The following is a 19568-nucleotide window of genomic DNA, read 5'->3' on the forward strand; positions in this document are numbered from 1 at the left end:
AGATGGACCTACATTTCCCAGCTGGATGAAGTGCTATATGCCTACTACATATCTCAGTAAATTTCGCTTTAAATCCCTCTGGCTGGAAGGGGCACAAAAATACAGGATTAAGATATGATACACTGCTGACATAAGCCCTTACCTCACAGTGTTTCATTATCACATATTTATCCAGTCAAAAATTTTAAATGTCACTTTATAATTTCTCTCCCTACTAAAACATCAGTTTTTACAAGGTTAAGAAAACATTAAGCCACTTGATATAGATAGCTATTTGAGAAAGTCCCATTTCTGATTAAATTAGTTTAATTCAACCCTGAGCAAAGTGATTAGAGTGCTGCTCCAACAGCAGACTTCATCTTGTATATCTGCATTATTTATCACACTAGAGGGAGAAGAAGGGACCGATTTTTGTAAATAGGGATACAAAACAATATGAGGTTTTAACAGATGGAGTCTTGTTTATGGGCCACAGCAGCCCCTTCAGGTCCAGTGCTGAAAATCATTCAGCTAAAAACACTGAAAGACCCAGAGACATTTGTTCGGCAAGAAACTTGGGGAATCAGCATCTTGCTAAATGTAATCTTCCCAGTCTGGGTCAGAATGATGGCCACACATCTGCTTAAGTAGTCAGCAGTTAGCACACTAAGCTACAGCCACAGAGCTATACTGAATATTATTGCTGCAAGAAGTACAATACTACCACCATACAATTTCCCCCACTAAGATATGTTTAGAGATATTGAATAGATATTGAATAGTTAGACATTCAGGGAGGTGCTTCAAGTTGGACATGAGAAGCAAGCACTATATATACAGTTTATATTATTGAAGACTTGGGGGAGAAGGGCAAAGAGGCACAGCAGCTATCAGCACTGGTTCAGTATTTGTGGTTCACCTATCTGAGTCCCTGACATGGTGCAAACTTGCCATAGACACCCATAGTATGACCAACCTTTTTGTTCCAGGCCAAATGCAGAGACTTGACAGCTCTGGAACACAAATATTCCTGGCATTTTTCTGTGCCTTATAACAATTCAACAGTGGGAGGTCCCAGACAGAAGAAATAAACAAAGCTTTAAAGCAAAAACTAAATCCACAGAAACCCAAATAATTGGATTCAATCCATAAACTGGGGAAATGATCCTCTTGTTAATGTCTGATGGCTATCAACAAGGTCCAAGAGCTCCTTAACTGTGATTTCCTTCTTAAAATAACCCTCTCATGGGTATACAGGTTTATATAATGCTGACACCTACGGAAAACCCACTACAACCCACCCTCCACTAAGACAACAACAACAAAAATACCTTGGAATTTGCAAGCAACATGAGGAAAATCCAAATCCTCCAATTCTAGCTCCTGTTCCTCAAATAATTTTCAAACAGTTGCCACATATAAAGTATGGTAGTGATGGTCAAAAATTTCCTACCCTCACCTGTGAAGACCTATTTTTTTCTAATTTTTAAATTAAGGTAAATTTCACATACAGGAAAATTTACCCTGTTTAGTATAGTCTACAAGTTTTGAAAAATGTATACAGTCATGTAATCAACACCACAATCAAGACACAGAACAGTTTCATCACCTATAAAGTCCCCTGTGCCATTCATCCCAACTCCAGCACCTGGCTGATCTGAATTACGTCCCTACAATTTTGCCATTTCCAGAATGTCATATATATGAAATCATACACTATGTAGCCTTCTGAGTCTAGTTTCTTTCATACTGCATAATGTAATTGGATTCATCCATGTTGTTGCCTGGTTGTATGTATGCTATTTCTATACAACAGTTATGTACTTTCCCAATGGAATAGCTGATGCTATTTTGTGAAGCTTCTCTTCCTGGTCCATCTACATCAATTCTTTGCCCTCCTGGGTATAAGAAACATCTCCATATCATTATCACTAGCAAACTTCATTAACACTTTGCCTTAAATCATTAATAAAAATGCTAAATATGCCCGATTTCCTCAACACCCTGCAGCACCTTAGAAAACAACACCCATTCCCAATCCACACACATTACCATTTACTTTACACTTTATTTACAGCACACACTGCATCAGTAGCTTCTCCCCTATATTCTTAATTTTCAATTGAGCCAAGAATTTTCAGTATATCACCTTTAATAACTACAGGAGAACCAGAGCTTTCTCCAGTTCATTTGCAATTAGTGTACTTTCTGCACATCACAGATACAGACAAGGACCAATAGAGAACTCAGAAAATTTGAGGTGTTACTAACACCAGCCTAAAAGCAACATTGGGCTTTGTCCTCCTAAAACTGTGTCCTATTCTAAAAACAGTCTTTCAAATAAACACTGTATTAATTAAACTAGAGAAGAGAAAAAATGTCAGCATAATTAACATACAAAGCAACAGTATGGCCTAATTCATCACCGTGAAGAGCAATTGAATAAAATACTATCCATTTCTATGGAGCAATTTAATCTGGCAAGTAATTAATCACAGAAACACTAAGCAAAACAAATGGATTTCCCTTTAAGGAAGTCACATTTATCATCTGTAATGTATCCCAAACTCTAATTTGTTATCCCGACTCAAAATTTTCCAGGAGACAATGAATTGTCAGCTTTAGTAGAACACGGATATCTGGTGAAAAAGAAGAACACTGAGCTTTTCAAATCAAGTCACAGTCCCTGAGCAACCAGAGCTAAGGGTTACAGGGCAGAGGCACATGATAATAGGCACGGAGGTCTTAACTTCAAGAGTTCTAATTCTAGGGCAGTTTAGTCAAATCCACAGATGATTGCCAAATGACTCATGAAAAAAACAAACAAACAAACACTTAGCATTAGGAGTGACAATTATAGGTCACAGATATTACCAAAACCCCAAAGGGAGGACCCTCAATAGCTGACAACAGAGGTAAACAGCTTTTGATCTTCAGAACAAGCAAGGGGGGGGGGGGGGGCGGTACATTTCAACACAGTGAAATTTAACTCAAAGAAATCTCCTTTACTCCTTCCTTCCCTCCCTTCTGTCTGTAAACAATGACTCACTTTCTCTGAGTCCCAATAGCTTTACCAGTTTGAAGGATGTCAAAAGGCTGAGTTTTTGAATGGCCTCAATTTTCAAAAACAGAGTGACACACATTAGCTAAGAAGGTACAAAGAGGCTATCTTCATAAGCCCTCCTTCCCAACTACCCTCTCTGCTTAGCTATATTTGAGACTAAGTAAACTATATCCCCCCTCCCTTTTTTGGCCAAGGAAGCTCATTGCACTTATAAGCCTTTAATATTCCCATCCCTTGCTGACTTTTTTCTATGTACTGGTCTTCAAAGGCTATGCCTTCCTTTCTTTTTTAAAGCAAACTCCTATAGATTAAAGCACCTGACAGAGTCCCAGGCATCTGCTGGCTGCAACCAAAGTGGTTTTCTCTTTACTGACCTGCTTGACCTCCAATGCTGAGTCCTGTGAAACATTCAATACTTATTCAACTCTAAAGGGAAAGTTGTGCTTTTCACACTTCCACCCTGGCTGTGTTTACCATTTGAGAAAAGCTGGTGGCGATATCCTATTTGGCCCAAGGCATTTTCCTCTGGATTTTAACCCTTGCCCTCCTTCAAGCTGTTTTGCTCTGTTACCCCTGGCATATACCAATGACTTATATCTGGACTCTTCCACTCTGGCTGCCCTTCAGTCCGTTATTCTTTTGCAGAGTCTGCCTGGCATTTTTGTTCAGTGATTCTCTGAGATGCTGTCTCTGAATTGCCCTTATTGGCTCCCTCCATCAGCCCAACTGTACACAAGTTCTTTTACTCCTAGCCCATTCCGGATCAGGTCCAGCCAGTATCCTGAATCCCCACTTTTCTAAACATAGAGTGGAACTCTATGTTTGTTCATCTATATGTTCAACAAACATTCACTGAACATAGGCACTGTTACTTAGATGAGTAAGGCATGAATGCTGCCTGCCTTCAAAGAACTCACAGCCTATTAAAGAAGACAAATAAACAAGCAGATAGCTACTACTGTAGTATGGCCAGGCCTGGCTCTAAGAATGATGTGATGCTCAGGAGGTAAGCTGACAAGTTGGGGAAGAAAATCCAAGGCAAGGAAGAATGACACATGTATAGAGTCGGGAGTATAAAAGAGTTTGTTCGGAAAACTCTAAGTGTCTCTGGTTTCTCCAGAGAACTGTAGGTGGTCTGGCACAGCTGCAGTGAAGACAGAGATTCCAGAAGACATATTAAGAGTGGAATTGTATGTCATGCTATGCAGCTTAATTTTATTCTGCAGGTGTTGAAGAATTCAGTGAAGGGGACAAGCACAGGAAGGAGAGCAAGAGAGAGACAAAGAGGCAGAGAAGATGACAACTAAGACTATAGGCTCAGAAAACTCAACTGAAAAAGAAATGGGGAGAATGAATAAATTAACTGTGGTATATTAATACAGTAATAAAATGCTGCTCAGCAATAAAAAGGAATGAACTACTAGGAATTTGCACACCTGTGTACATAGCAATATTGCCCATAATAGTCAAAAATGGAAACAACCCAAGTATCCATCAACAGATGAAAAAATAGATAAAATGTGTTTTATCCATACAATGGAATGCTATTCAGCCTTAAAAAGGAAGGGAATCCTCTCACATGCTCCAACATGAATGAACCTTGAGGATATTATGATAAGTGAAATAAGTCAGTCACAAACAAATACTGTATGATTTCACTTGAATGAGGTATCTAAAGTAGTCAAATCCATATAAATGGAGAAGCTCAATGGTGGTTGCCAGGGGTTGAGGGGAGGGAGGAAATGGAGGAGCTGTTGTTTAACAGGTGTAGAGTTTCAGTTTGTCAAGATGAAAAAGTTCTGGAGAATATACCTAACACTACTGAACTGAACTGTACACTCAAAAATAGTTAAGATGGTAAATTTTTTGTTTTCTGTTTCTTACCACAATTTTTTAAATGTTTAAGTTTTTTTTTAAAAAAGGAATGAACTAATATACACCACTAAGTGGGTGAATCTCAAAAATATTATATTGACTACAAGAAGCCAGACACAAAAGAGGATGTACTATAGTTGACCCTTGAGCAACACAAGGGTTAGGGGCGCCAACCCTGCATAGTCAAAAATCCACGCATAACTTTGAACTCCCCCCAAACTTAACTACTAATAGCCTACTGTTGACCAGAAGCCATACCAACAACATAAACAGTCAATTACCACATATTTTTATATTATATGTATTATATACTGTATTTTCATAATAAAGTAAGGTAGAGAAGAGAAAATGTCATTAAGAAAGTCATAAAGAAGAGAAAATATATTTTCAATATTTATTGGGGGGGGAAATCCGCGTAATAAGTGAACCCACAAAGTTCAAACCTATGTTGTTCAAGGGTGAGCTGTATGAGTCTGTCTATACGAAGTTCAAGAACAAGCAAAACTGGGTGGTGAACACACAAAACAATATGCAGATAATATATTATAGAACTGTACACCTGAAACCTGTATAATTTTATTAACCAATGTCACCCCAATAAATTAAATGTTTAAAAAACCTAGAGAATTATAAAAATAAAAAAGAATAGGCAAAACTAATTTATGGTGAAAGAAGTCAGAAAAGTGTATAGTTCAGAGGGGAAGGGGGTTTAGAGGACTGGGTAAAAAAGGTGAAGGGATTAAGAAGTACAAACTGGTAGTCACAAAATAGTCACGAGGATATAAAATACAGCATAGGGAATATAGTCAATATTGTAATAATTATGTATGGTGCCAGGTGGGTACTGGAGATATTGAGGAGAATACTTTATAAAGTATATGACTGTCTAACTACTATGCTGTACATCTGAAACTAACACAAAATAATACTGAAGATAAATTGTAATTGAAAAATTAAATTTAAAAAAAAGCACAGAAAGAAAAGTGCATAGTTCTGGGGAAAAGGGGGTCATGAGGGAGCTTTCTGTGGTGATGGAAATGTCTAATGTTCTATGTCTTAATCTGGATGATGATTACATAGGTATAATGTTGTTCGGTTACATACCTAAGATATCGCACATTTTACCACATATAATAGCTCGATTAAAAAGAGACAAAGAAGGTTTCAGTGAACTGGTAACATTCTACTTCTCCTTTTACAAAAAAATTTTTTGTCCTCACCCAAGGATATGTTTTTTTATTGACTTTTTTTTTCAGAGCGAGAGAGAGAAAAACATTGACGTGAGAGAGAAACATCACCCCTACAGGGATCAAACAGCAACCTAGGTATGTGCCCTGACTGGGAACTGAACCTAAAGCCTTTTTGGTGCATGGGGACAACGCTCCAACCAACTGAGCCACCTGGCCAGGGCAACATTCTATTTCTTGAGGTGAGTGGTTCACAGGCTCATTTTAGAATCAAGCTTTATTACAAATACGTATTAATATATAGCACTCTTTAGAATTTATGTAATAGTTCATATTTTTTAAATAGAAAATTAGTTCAGATTAAATGGCCAAAAGGGCCAGATTTTAATCCATCCTATCTAAAGCCCATCTAGTAAATTATCCCATAAGAAAGATAAGGTACAGTCAAAACCCTGTTCAGAAATCTTCCGCCCCCTTCAACCCAGAATGAGCTCCAACTACAGATGGCTATTCCTGCTGCCTTTTCAGAGGCATCATCAAGATGAATGCAGGAAAGGAGAGACCAGTGAGAACCAACTGTTTCTGGAGCTTCCTTGAGATTGCGAATTTTTATCATATGAAAATAGTGTCAAGTAAGAGATAATAATGTTCTTTGGTGTACATGGTAGTGAAAATACATCAGCACACCCTGTGTTTCACATCCTACTCACATGTTATTGGTTTTAAAAGAAATTATATAGAAACCAATTAGAACAAAAAAATCTCATTAAACCTCTTACAACAGGAGCCCACTTTGCTAAAGCATGCACAATATCTGGGCTCCAGGGAGAAATGTATAATAGAGGTAAAATTAATCAAAACCTACATAAAAAGAACAGCAAGAGACAGTTTAAGAAGAAAATCTTTCCTCAGTGTTCGAAATTCCTGAAGTCTGATCACTGAGTGCATAATACTGCTTATTATTATCTTCCACTATGTAACACTATATTTATAATTAGGCTGATATCACAGTAAAATGACAGTACAATGCAGACACAATTCATTTAACAATTAATCTACTGGAGCTAAAATTCTTACCATGTCATTAAATGCTTGCTTAAAATGCTGCCTCAGTTTTAGTTCTAGATTATCATACACCTTCTTTAAAAACCCAGGGGAAATGTGATGCACAAGGCAAGGCTTGTTTAGGGGAGAAATAGCAGGCAATACAATTTGCAGAAACAAAGAATGTTGTGAAACTGTGAACCTAAAGAGAGAGGAGAGAATTTGGTCTCCTGTCACATGGGGCCACTCACTCACACACGTGGAAGCAGTGAGCTTCACACTTTTCTCTCTCAGTGGACCCCAACTCAAGAAGAGACTTCATTGTGACCATCAAGCTTACTACTGATTACAAGAGAAAATAGTAGAGAGCATTTTCTTTCTCAGTCAAGCTTCCCCACCCACTCTCGCCCCAAACCACCTTCTTCCTGTCCTCTACCTGTCTATTCTAATTTCTCAGTACAAGAACTAATACTAGCTACAGTCTTTTTCTTTCTTCTTCTTCTTCAATATTTCAAGTGGTGAACCTCTCTGCAGGGGTTTGGGGAAAGTAGGATGATAAAGATCTGAACCATTCTATGAAGGTTGTTGTCTGATTTCTCTATAAAAAGATTTTATTTTTCTAGTCTGGCCCTGGCTGATGATTCTCCACCCACAGTTTTTTCTTCACAAATGTATTCGTTACAAAGAGCTTTGCAGTTGACTCTTAGGAAATTTTTTTCAGTCTTCAAGTCCATTTTATATAACAGCAGAAAGCCAAAACCCAGAAAAGGAGAGATTATTCCCAAATCATCCACCAAATCAGTAGCAGAGTTAGGAGTAGATCAAAGCATGTAGATCAAAAATTTAGAAGGCATGTTTATCAAAAGTGCTGATGATACAAAGCTGCAAAGGAAAATCAAAACATAAAATGACATAATCAGGCTTCAAAAAATATCCTAATAGCCCTGGCTGGTGTGTCTCGGTTGGAGCATTATCCAGTACACCGAAAGGTCTCTGGTTCAATTCCCGGTCAGGGCACATACCCAGGTTGCAGGTTCAATCCCAGTCAGGCTCGTAGGGAAGGCAACCAATCGATGTTTCTCTCCCTTTCCCTTCCTCTCTCTCTAAAAAAATTAATAAAAACATATTTCAAAAAAAAAGTTAATGCTAAGTTGAAAACTGAAACTTAATTTACTATACCATAAAATTATAGGTAGGAGATCCAATTAATTACTAATGGGAGAAGTGCAAACCAAAGGCCTTTGCTGCATAAATACACATTTACAGAAACAAAGAATGTTGTAAGACTGTGGACCTAAATAGGGTGGAAAGAATCTGGTCTTCTGTCACATGGGGCCACTCACTCACACCCGTGGAAGCAAGCCTAGAACATTCTGGAGGAAAATGTCAATCATACATTTCTCTTCCAGTACTCTCAGTAATTTCATTTGCAACTATCTGCTCAGAACAAAACCCTTCCAACTTACCTCAAGGCTCAGGGACTCTTAATTACCTCTAGTCACCAGGAAACAGCTACTCCATTACCACTGGCTCAGTCACAAAGGCAGTCCCTCCAAGCCACCTCAAAAGGCTCAAGTTAGTAGTACTTGTATAATTCATTAAGAGAGAGAAAAATATCAATGTAATTAACAAGCAAAAGGATTGTCTGGTTGTTTGCCAAAACAACAAAGTAAGGTCACCAGATACATATAAGGTCTCTCCCAACTAATTCACAATTACCAGGTTCCTCAGGTTGGTTGTTCACATCCCTATAAAATCCTAGCTTTTTTACAAAGGTTGAAGTCCCAAACCTAGGAGGCCTCAACGGACACTCTCAGAGCATGCACCTGGAACCCACTAAGGACATCCTATTTCACAGTCCAGTAGCTTGCTTCAGGACAGTGGGCTAGGCCGCTCATCGGCTGACTCCTTTCTCCTAGGAGTCATACTCCAGAAATAGTTCCTTATCTGAGCCAATAAAAACAGGCTGCAGTCAGCAGTCCCTACTCTGCTAGGAGAAAATGAGATGCAAAAGACGGGATAGGACAAGAATATCATGGAAACAAACCAACACTGACTCCAAACATAAAAGAACATACCTAACAACTCCTTCATCCACTCCACAGCAAAGTACAGTGTCCTTCTCTCAAAATTATATACCTCCAAAAAATTGCTCACCAATTTGTCCCAGTACTTTTGTACCCATGCTCTTTCTTTGTTATAAAACTCAACATGTAGGCATCAACAGCCAAGAGCTCTGACTGCTCACATTTTGAGTACAGGAAAAGGAATAGCTGTGTGCTATTAGCTCACCAAAGAATAGAGCAGGATCTAGAATGCTGTATTTAATACCTACATGTGAGAAAACCTCTCACAAAGGAAATATATGTATTTAAACTTTAAACATAGACATTTTCCCCAGTATCAGCTAGTCCTACCTCCAGAAATGATAGATAAAATTAAGGTCCTAATACATTCTCATTTTCTCAGAAAATATATGAAATTCTCCTTTTTAGTGTGTTGTGTTTTGTTTTGTTTTTGGCAAATAAAGTTTACTAAAGTGAGTGTTGTGAGTGTATGTTATTTAGAGCTACATAAGAATAATGTTTTATATATCACTGGAATTAAGTTAGTATAAATCTTACCAGCTTCTGATTATGATAAGTTAAGATGTATACAGTAAGCACTAGAACAACGACTAGTGAAAAAAATCATTAAGGAAATCAAAGTGCTACATTATAAAATATTCACTTAATGAAAAAGAATGCTATAAAGGAGGTACAGAGGAACAAAAAGAACATGACACATGTAGAAAACTAGAAGTGAAATGGCAGGCATATGTCCAATTATATCAATAACAACATTAAATGTGAATGGAATAAATAATCCAACAAAAAGGCAGAAATTGTCAGCCTGGATAAAGTAAACAAGACCCAACTGTATGCCATCTATCAGAGACACATTTTATATTCAAAGATACAAATAGATTTAAAATAAAAGAATGAAAAAAAGACATGTTGTGACAGAAATGAAGGCAGAGACAGTTCAATAATAAAAATTGGAGCCTTCAATACCCATTCTTTAATAATGGACAGAACAATTAAGTAGAAGATCAACCAGGAGATAGAAGACTTAAACAACACTATAAATCAATTAGACCTAACAGGCACTTATTGAACAGTACACTCAATAGCAGAATATACATTTTCCTCAAGTACGTATGGAACATCCTCTAGGATAGAGCATATGGCAGGCCATAAAACAAACCTCAATAAATTTAAAATGCTAGGAATAATACAAAGTATGTTCCTTGACCAAATTTCTTTCTGTTGTTGATTTCTAATTTCATTCTATTGTGGTCAGAAAATATACCTTGTATTATTTCTACCATTTAAAATTTATTGAGGTTTGCTTTATGAAAGAGCAAATTAAGCCTAAAGTGAGCAGAAGGAAGGAAATAATAAAGACAGGTATGGAAATTAATGAAAGAGAGAATAGGAAAAAAAAAGAGGAAGAAAAATCAATGAAACAAAAAGCTGGTTCTTTGAAAAGATCAACAAAATTGACAAACCTTTAGTTAGACTGACAAAGAAAAAAGGAGAGAAAACTCATATTACTACAATCAGAAATGAAAGAGGTAACATTACTACTGACCTTAAGTAAATACAAAGAATTATAAAGTAACACTACAAACAACTGTATGCCAATAAATTAGACATCTTAGAGGAAATGGACAAATTCCTAAGAAGATACAAATTTCTAAAAATGACTAAAAAAGAAATAGACAATCTTAACAGACCTATAACAAGCAAAAATATTGAATTACTATTTCAAAAAACTACCCAAGAAAAAAAGCCCAGGCCCTGATGGCTTCACTGATGAATTGTACCAAAAATCTAAGAAGAATTAAAACCAAACCTTCACAAAGTCTTCCAAACAACAGAGGCACCACTTCCCTAATTCATTCTGAGGCCAGTATTACCCTGATATCAAAACCAAACAGACATCACAAGAAAAACAAAACTACCTAGCAACATTTCTTATGAATATGAACACAAAAATCATCAGCAAAATATAAGCAATCTAAATCCAGCAATATATAAAAAGAATTATAAATCATAACCAAGTGGGATTTATCCTAAGAATGCAAGGTTGGTTTAACATCTGAAAATCAACTAATGTGATACAACTATATCAATAGAATAAAAACCAAAAACCACAAAATTCTCTCAAGAGATGCAGAAAAAGCATTTGACAAAACCCAACACCCTTTTGTGGTAAGAAACAAAAACAAAAAAACACACAAACTAAGAATAGAGGGGAACTTAGTCTAATAAGAGCATCAATCAAAAAATCCACAGCTAAATGTTATTTTAAAAAATATGTTATTATTTGCTCTAGCTGGTTTTGCTCAGTGGTTAGAGTGTCAGCCCTTGGACTGGAGGGTCTTGGGTTCAATTCCAGTCAAGGGCACATACCTTGGCTGCAGGTCCGATCCCCGACCTCAGACAGGTTGCATGTGGGAGGCAACCAATCAATGTGTCTATCTCACATCGATGTGGTGTTTTTTTCTTTTTCTCTCCCTTCCACTCTCTCTGAAAAGCAATGGAAAAAACCCCCTCAGGTGAGCATTAAAAATAAATAAAATAAATGTTTTTATTGATTTTAGAGAGAGAGAGAGAAACATCGATGTGAGAAAGAAACATCAGTTGGCTGCCTCCTGCATGCCCCCCAATGGGGACAGAGTCCACAATCTGGGCATGTGCCCTGACTGGGAATTGAACCAGAGACCTCCTGGTGCATGGGTCAATGCTCAACCACTAAGCCACACCAGCCGGGGCCACAGCTAAATGTTTTTAATAAAATATAAGAAAGAAAATTTAAAACCACCTATAATCTCTCCAACCAGAGAAAAGAACACATTGGTTAGTATCCTTTCAGTTGCATGTGCATATTCATTTGGGGCACATTGTGGTAAACACAATGATGTCAAGAAGGCAGACTACTTACTCATCTGAAAATGATAAAGCCAAAGTTTCACGGTCAAACATCTCCTCAAAGGGTTGCAAGTGATGTAAAACATAAACTCTCCCCATCCAAACTATTTTCTCATCAATGACACCAAGACACAGACTGACAGCTTAAGTTACAGTGTTGCCCTGATATCAGCTTATAAACAATATCATTTTGTATCTCTAGTCCCTTCTAAATCCATGAGTGGGGCCAAGGGAACAAACCAAAGTTGGATATGGAAGGGACTTGCTTGTCTATAATGAAGCCCATGCACATTATCAAAGCCAAGTCTGATAAAACCCCCAGACTTGCACATTCAGAAAATTTTTTTAAAAGATAATAATACTGAACATTTATATAGCACTATGTGCCAGGCACTATTCTAAGTTTTTTACCCATAATGTCATTTAATCTTCTCAACAATGACACATGTTCCATTATTATCCTCACTTTACAGATGTGGAAACTGAAGCAAAGAATGGTTAAATAACTAGTCCAAAGTAGGTGGTAGGGCTTAGACTCAAACTCATACAACCTAACTCTGAAGTCCTTGCTCTTAGGTACAATGTTATACCATCTCTTAAACAAGAAGAGGAATGAACAAACCAAAAAAACAACAGGGAATAAGGGCATGCGAAAAAAGTGTGGAGTAGCTATTTCTAGACTTTATCAGTTAAGTTCCAAATTCAGCCTAATTCAAATTAAGAAATCAGAGGTGTGGTTATCTCAAAAAAGCAAAAGTGGGTGCTGGGAAAACTGGAGATCCACATGTAAAAAAATGAAGTTGAACCCTTATCTTACACCATACATAAAACTTCACTCAAAATGAATCAAAGACCTAAATGTAAGAACTAAAACTATAAAACTCAGAAGGAAACATAGAAAGAAAGCTTTATTATGTGGATTGGAAATGGTTTCTTGGATATGACACCAAAAGCACAGCAATCAAAGAAAAAATAGGTAAGTGAGGCTTCATCAAAGTTTAAAACTTTTATGTATCAAGGCACACTATCAACAGAATGACAAGGCAACCCATGGAAAGTGAAAAAATCTTTGCAAACCATATATTCGATAGGAGACTAATCCAGAATATATAAAGAATTCCTAAAATGCAACAACAAAACCCCAAACAACCCAATTTAAAAATCAGCAAAGGACTTGAATAGACATTTCTTCAAAGGTGATAGACAAATGGCCAATGAGCACATGAAAAGATACTCAACACCACTAGTCATGGAAATGCATATCAAAACCACAATAAGATATCACTTCACATCCATTAGGATGGCTATTATCAAAACAACAGAAAATAACAAGTGTTGGTGAGGATATGGAGCAATTGGAAAACTTGTGCATCATTGGTGGGAATGTAAAATGTGCAAGCTTCTGTGGAAAACGTATAGTGATTCCTCAAAAAATTAATAATTACCATATGATCCAGAAATTCCACTTATAGGTATATATCCAAAAGAAGTAAAAGCACGTTCTCAAATATTTGTGCACTTTTGTTCATAGCAGCATTGTTGACAATAGCCAAAAGGTGGAAGCAATGCAAGTGTCCATGAATGGATAAATGGATAAACAAAATGTGGTCTATACATAAAATGAAATATTATTCAGTCTTAAAAAGGAATGAAATTCTGACCCATGCTAAAACATGGAAGAACCTTGAGGATATTATGCTAAGTAAAATAAGCCAGTCACAAAATTACAAATGTTATATAATTCCTTTTACATAAAGTCCTTAGAGTAGTCAAATTCATAGACACGGAAAGTAGAATGGTGATTGCCAGGGGCCAGGGGAAGGAGGGAATAGGAGTTACTATTTAATGAGTACAGTACAGAGTTTCAGTTGAGGAAGTTGAACAAGTTCTGGAGATGGCTGGTGGTGATGATTGCACAACTATGTGAATGTACTTAATGCAATAGAATTGTAGACTTTAAAATGGTCAAGGCTCCACCTTCCTGATGTGCGGGTGGGAATGTCCACTACGCTAGCAAGGAAGCCTTCGCTTTGCCAAGTCGCTTTCTTACCAGTTCGGTGGTCCGCATGGCCCGTGGAAATCAATGAGAACTTGCCCGCCAGAAAAACATGAAGAAATCCCAGGAAATTAACAAGGGAAAAAGAAAAGAGGATAGCTTGACTACCTCTCAGAGAAAACAGAGGGATTCTGAGATCATGCAACAAAAGCAGAAAGCAGCTAATGAGAAGAAGTCTATGCAGACAAGAGAAAAACGATGACTGACACTTTGGAAAAGCTGGGTGCTACTGCGAACTAGGTATATCATAAACTCTATGATTAAGATTTTGTAGAGTAAACAGTCATTACATATGTTATAACATATTCTTATAAAAACTATTTTAAACTTTAAAAAATTAAAAAGGTCAAAATGGTAAATTTTGTTATGTATATTTTCCTACACTTAAAAAAAAATCAAAGTAGAAAAAGACCCCAAGGAATTTCAGGTTGAGGTAAGCAGGTTTCATATGCTAAATTTACACTCACCAAAAATCACAGTAGGCCCAACTAAAAACCTTAATATTTTATAACAAATATCTCAATCTCCTAAACCAAGCCTTCTTTACTGCACTGCAATTCACCAAGCCCAGCTATGACCTAATGCAAAACCTCACTTTGTACCATAAACCAAGTCAAGGCAAAATAGAAGATTAGCCACAAGAGATTCAGTGTGTGGTTTTTCATTTCTAGCAGTAGTCTTAAGAGATTAGGGAATAACAACTATTAGAATAATACGTAATGCTCCTAGTCATTGGGGAAATGATATTACAGCAGCCTCATTTCAGTGCTTTGTTTTAATCTACATAATGCTTTTCATTCTCTGTAAAGGGAGATCAGCGGATCTGATTAACAAAAGAAAGGTCATTCCTGACAAATTCTAACCTAGGGAATAATCTGAGCCTGTCTGCCACTTTAGAACAGACAACTGGACTAGAAGATTATGTTTGTGTACTTCTTGCTACTCAAGAGTCATCAGCCCAATGCCTCTGCTCCTATCCACTTGAGTCCATATTTACTTTTCACTAGACTAAGTTGCAACCTTCAGCTGAAGTGCCTGGCATCAAACTCCTCTTCTCCACTCATCAGTATCTACTCTGATAAGAGAACTGTGACTAATTTTGTAGCCCGAACAGGTGCATGGGCAAGGGGATTTGGGGGACTTTGAGTGACTGAGACCTCACATTCCCTTTCCAACCCTAATTCTGTGGCCATTAACAATGAGTGTACTCTCTTTGATTACTGCCTGAGGCTCTGTGATATTCAGAACTCTATGCATAACCTGCTCCAAAGGGTGTTCAACTCAAGGAACCCCCTTATCTAGATGCCGCTGAGAGCTATTCTTGTTCCTTCGCCTCCCCAGCAGAGTGCACATTTAAAGCCTTTCTTTTTTTTTTTTTTTGCGGGGATTATTTTTTAGGTTAAAGGAAAACAGCTCCTGCCCGGCCAGGCATGGTTCAGCGGTTGAGCATCGACCTAGGATCCAGGCAATCAGGGTTCGATTCCCGGTCAGGGTACATGCCCAGTTGCGGGCTGCAGCCGATCAATGACTCTCTCATTGATGTTTCTATCTCTCTCTAACCCCCTCCTTTCCTCTCTCTGAAACCAATAAAGATATATTTAAAAAAAAAAAAAAAAGGAAAACAGCTCCAGAAGCAAATAAGCAGGAAGTCAGGGTGGGGGTGGGGGTGGACAACCTTGGCATTGGAATGAAAAAAAAACCATGGAGCAAGCAGGGGGACAAGAGGAAAACCCATTAGGTGAACAATTAAGAGACTTACAAAGAAATGCACTGAAGTCTTATTCCAAACCCAAACACGTCACTCTAACCATAGCAATATTTAAAAAGTCGTTCTCGAAGAAAAACTAAACTTTAGCTTAACGTGTTCCAAATAAAGGGAAAAATTAATATGTTAATCATTGAGTTCAAATTGTATCCAACTTAAGAAAATTACATATCAGGGAAATAACCTATTTGCAGTGATTCAGCCACTATTTCTGTGAGCAACCAGAGAACAGGATTGTGAATCTGATGCTAATAAAATGCTCATTACGTGAAAAGCATTAAGATTTTAACTTGAAGAGATTCATTAAGGACTTCAAGTTACTTACCTTGAAAGAGTTTGATTAGATGAAGGTCAGATTTTAGTCTAACATTTTTCTTTTTCTCTTTTGATTCATTAGGTTAACAGTCAGCAGACATCTACAGTACCTCACTGGAGGAGCCTGTTAAGTGGTGGCAGGATATATTTAGCATAGAATTCTCCAAGCAAAACTTCCCAAATGTTTTCTCTTTCCATGGCCCTGCACATGGCCCCCCCAGAGTATTCTTCCTTTGTGGACTAGGAGATCTGTGAAGACAGCTGCAGTAACAATTATACCAAGTGGAATTTTAAAAGTGGAGCTATAATATTTTATTTTTCTTGTGGTAAAGCAATGGAACAACCCTCCTATGGGGAGGAACAAACACAGGGCCCTGGCCCTGTATGTTAATGACATCAGGTGTTCCAACAAAAATAGCAGTTTCTAAGCAGCTGCATTTTAAGAATATCTCTGAAGGATCAAACAGGAAGAGAGAGACAAATTGTTTAAATACAAATAACTCTGACAATTAAAGAACTAGCATGACTAAGCCAGGAAAGACAAGTGAAATGCAAACAGTCTGACACTTGAGCAAATTTAGGACTCCAAACATGTGGGAGTACTTTTAATTTTCACTATCACAATCTAAACCCCAAGAACAGAAAGGTCTGCAGCCTTTCTGCTCTCTTTTACCTGCTGGTAAGATATTATGTTAGGGTTGCCATTAGATGCACTGCATTCCAGAAGATCCCAAATGCATAACTTATAGCTGTCATCAACTGGCAAATCAGTCTCAGAGGCCCTCCCAGCTGTTACGTTTCTGAAAGTTTCAAATGCAACCCAATCCCTTCCTATGGCCATCAAAGAACATACTACTGGAGAGGTGGCTAAGAGTTTGTTTGCTCTGCCTTAGAAATCCTTTCCAGGTGTGGGGTCAGCACAAATACCTTTATAAACAAAAGAAGTAAATGTTGCATACTATCACAATTTTACTGCTAAGCCTTTATATACTCTGTTCTTGATAATCAACTTGGTGGCCAATAGTTAAATATCTCACAGTATCCCTGGGAAACCCAGAGGTCCAATTTTATGACACGGTCTCCTGTTTTCTAAATCATCCAAATTAATAGTGTCATAGATGTACAAGACAAGCTCTTAAAAAAAGGAGCACTCACTATAAAAAGGCAAGCACTCATTAACATTGGCTAGTGGAATACAGACTTCTTAGGCATACCACTTTTTTGCCCTCAGCTGAGAAAATACTAATGCTGAGAAAACAAAACTCCCTGGACCACCCTTACACAAAGCATCAAAATCAAGCGGAAAAAAAGCAAAGTATCTTTCAAGGCTAAGGGTAACATTTTTACTTTTATAGAAGGGACAAATGAAGACATACTTAGGAAACATTCTAAGGAAGGCTCAAAATGCTAAACGTGAAAAATGGTATGGCAATTCCTCAAAAAAATTAAACAAATAATTGCCATATGATCCACCAATTCTACTTCTGGGTATATGCCCAAAAGAAGTAAAAGTAGGGACTGGACAGATGTTTGTACACCCATGCACAAATAACCAAAATCGCAATAACCAAAAGGTAGAAGAAACTCACTTGGATGAATGAATAAACAAAATGTGGCATATACATGCAACGGAATATTACTCAGCCTAAAGAGGAAGGAAATTCTGACACATGCTATAACAAGAATGAACCTTAAAGACATTAGGCTAAGTGAAATGACCAATATTTTGTAGTTTACTAAATGCTTTCACATACATTACATCAGGTAATTCTCACAACCACTTCCCTGTGAAACAGTTGATATTGTCATGACCTCCATTTTACAGGTAGTGGAAAGAGGTCCAGAGAAGCTAAATAACTTGCTCAAGGTCACACATTAAGAGACAAAACCAAGAAATCCAGCTTCTCTAACTCGAATTTCCATACTCCTTTCGATACATCATTCTGAGTTTTCTGTTTACCTCCATGGAAGCCTTTGATGCAACTCTACAGAAAGAGGCACTACGGTATAGAAGCGCGAGCCCTGGACTTGGGAGTTTGAAGACCTATGATTAACACAACATGGGACTTTCTGCAATTCACAATATCTTTAAGTTTCCTTGTTGGTAAAAGTGTATTTTTTAAAAGTTTATAATACAGTCTACTTTATAGAGTTTGATGATTGAAGAAGACAGTAGTATATGAAAGAGTAGAACAAAGTTTAGAACTTATTAAGTGAAAATAAATGTCAGAAAGAAAAAAAATAAATTTTTACAGGCTTAGCATCACCAATATTTCCCCCCGATCTGGCCTTAGTGTGTTAAGTGACATTCAAACACATCTTTCCAGGAATCTCTTGAGAAAACTGACTGCATCTTTGATAAATCTGACACATACTCTGAGTCTAATTCATTAGCAACAGTGAAGATGATGTATTAATTATTCTCTGTAGCAAATTCATCAAAAAAGTTTGAGGAGTAAAAATGGAGTACAGGCCTAACAAAGACTTGCAAAGAAAAGGAAGAGGTCATGGTTATGGGCATCTGCTAAAAAAGCCCAGTTCTCTCTGGTCTATTCAGAAAAAGGACAGGCCAAGATCTTAAATCAACTGTTTGATGGCCCTTGAAAAGAATAAGGACAGCAGCCAAGCCAGAAGCCACCGAAAGGAAAAGCAACAGTGGGAGATAAAGCAAGCATAAAGGAGCGTGGCCACGGAAACAGGCCCCAGGTGAGAAGGGGCTGCCTGCAAAGCCTAAGTAAATACATGAATAAATAAACACAATATAAATTATACCCATATGCACTTCAGACTCTAGCCCAGAATCTAGTGCTTCTTTCAAATTCCCACATTTGTCATATCGCCCTTGGGTCACAAAGGGATATTTGGAATAAGGCAGTTTGTAATTCCCGATTCTTACAGAAAATCACATTTATCATAAGGCCTCACTACCACATCTGGTTTATTTGCTAGGTGCAGATATACATTTATTTGTGAGATTTATAAAACTGTGTTTGCTACAAAATGTCTCTGGGGTCAGGTAAGGCAGATCAACCTTCAATGCAATCTTGTTAGCACATCTCACCCTCATGCTCCCTCATCCCAGCCCTCCCAATGCACATTTCACACTTTTCCTTTTGTTCCCAGATGTGCCAAACACTATAGTAAATCACTACAGGGACAGGACATTTTACCTTTAAAAAAAGAAAAAGAAAAAAAAGATATAGAAACAAACACTGACTCCCAGCTCTGTCACACATTAGAATATACCAAGTTGTAAATGTATATTACTATTACTGGGAATGTCTGGCAAGGCTTACATCTGGAGCTA

At 37.4% G+C, this 19568-nt stretch overlaps 1 protein-coding gene and 1 pseudogene across 7 annotated transcripts in view; one reads left to right on the forward strand and one right to left on the reverse strand.

Annotated features, from left to right (window-relative positions):
* ARMH3 (armadillo like helical domain containing 3) overlaps window positions 1-19568 on the reverse strand; it is a 140032-nt gene that overhangs the window by 43621 nt on the left and 76843 nt on the right. The window lies entirely within an intron of this gene.
* Window positions 14192-14428, forward strand: LOC308566743 (small EDRK-rich factor 1 pseudogene; annotated as a pseudogene). The gene has a single exon. The product of its transcript is annotated as a small EDRK-rich factor 1 pseudogene (transcript).

Source organism: Miniopterus schreibersii, assembly GCF_964146895.1.
Source record: "Miniopterus schreibersii genome assembly, chromosome: 14".
Taxonomy (NCBI): domain Eukaryota; kingdom Metazoa; phylum Chordata; class Mammalia; order Chiroptera; family Miniopteridae; genus Miniopterus; species Miniopterus schreibersii.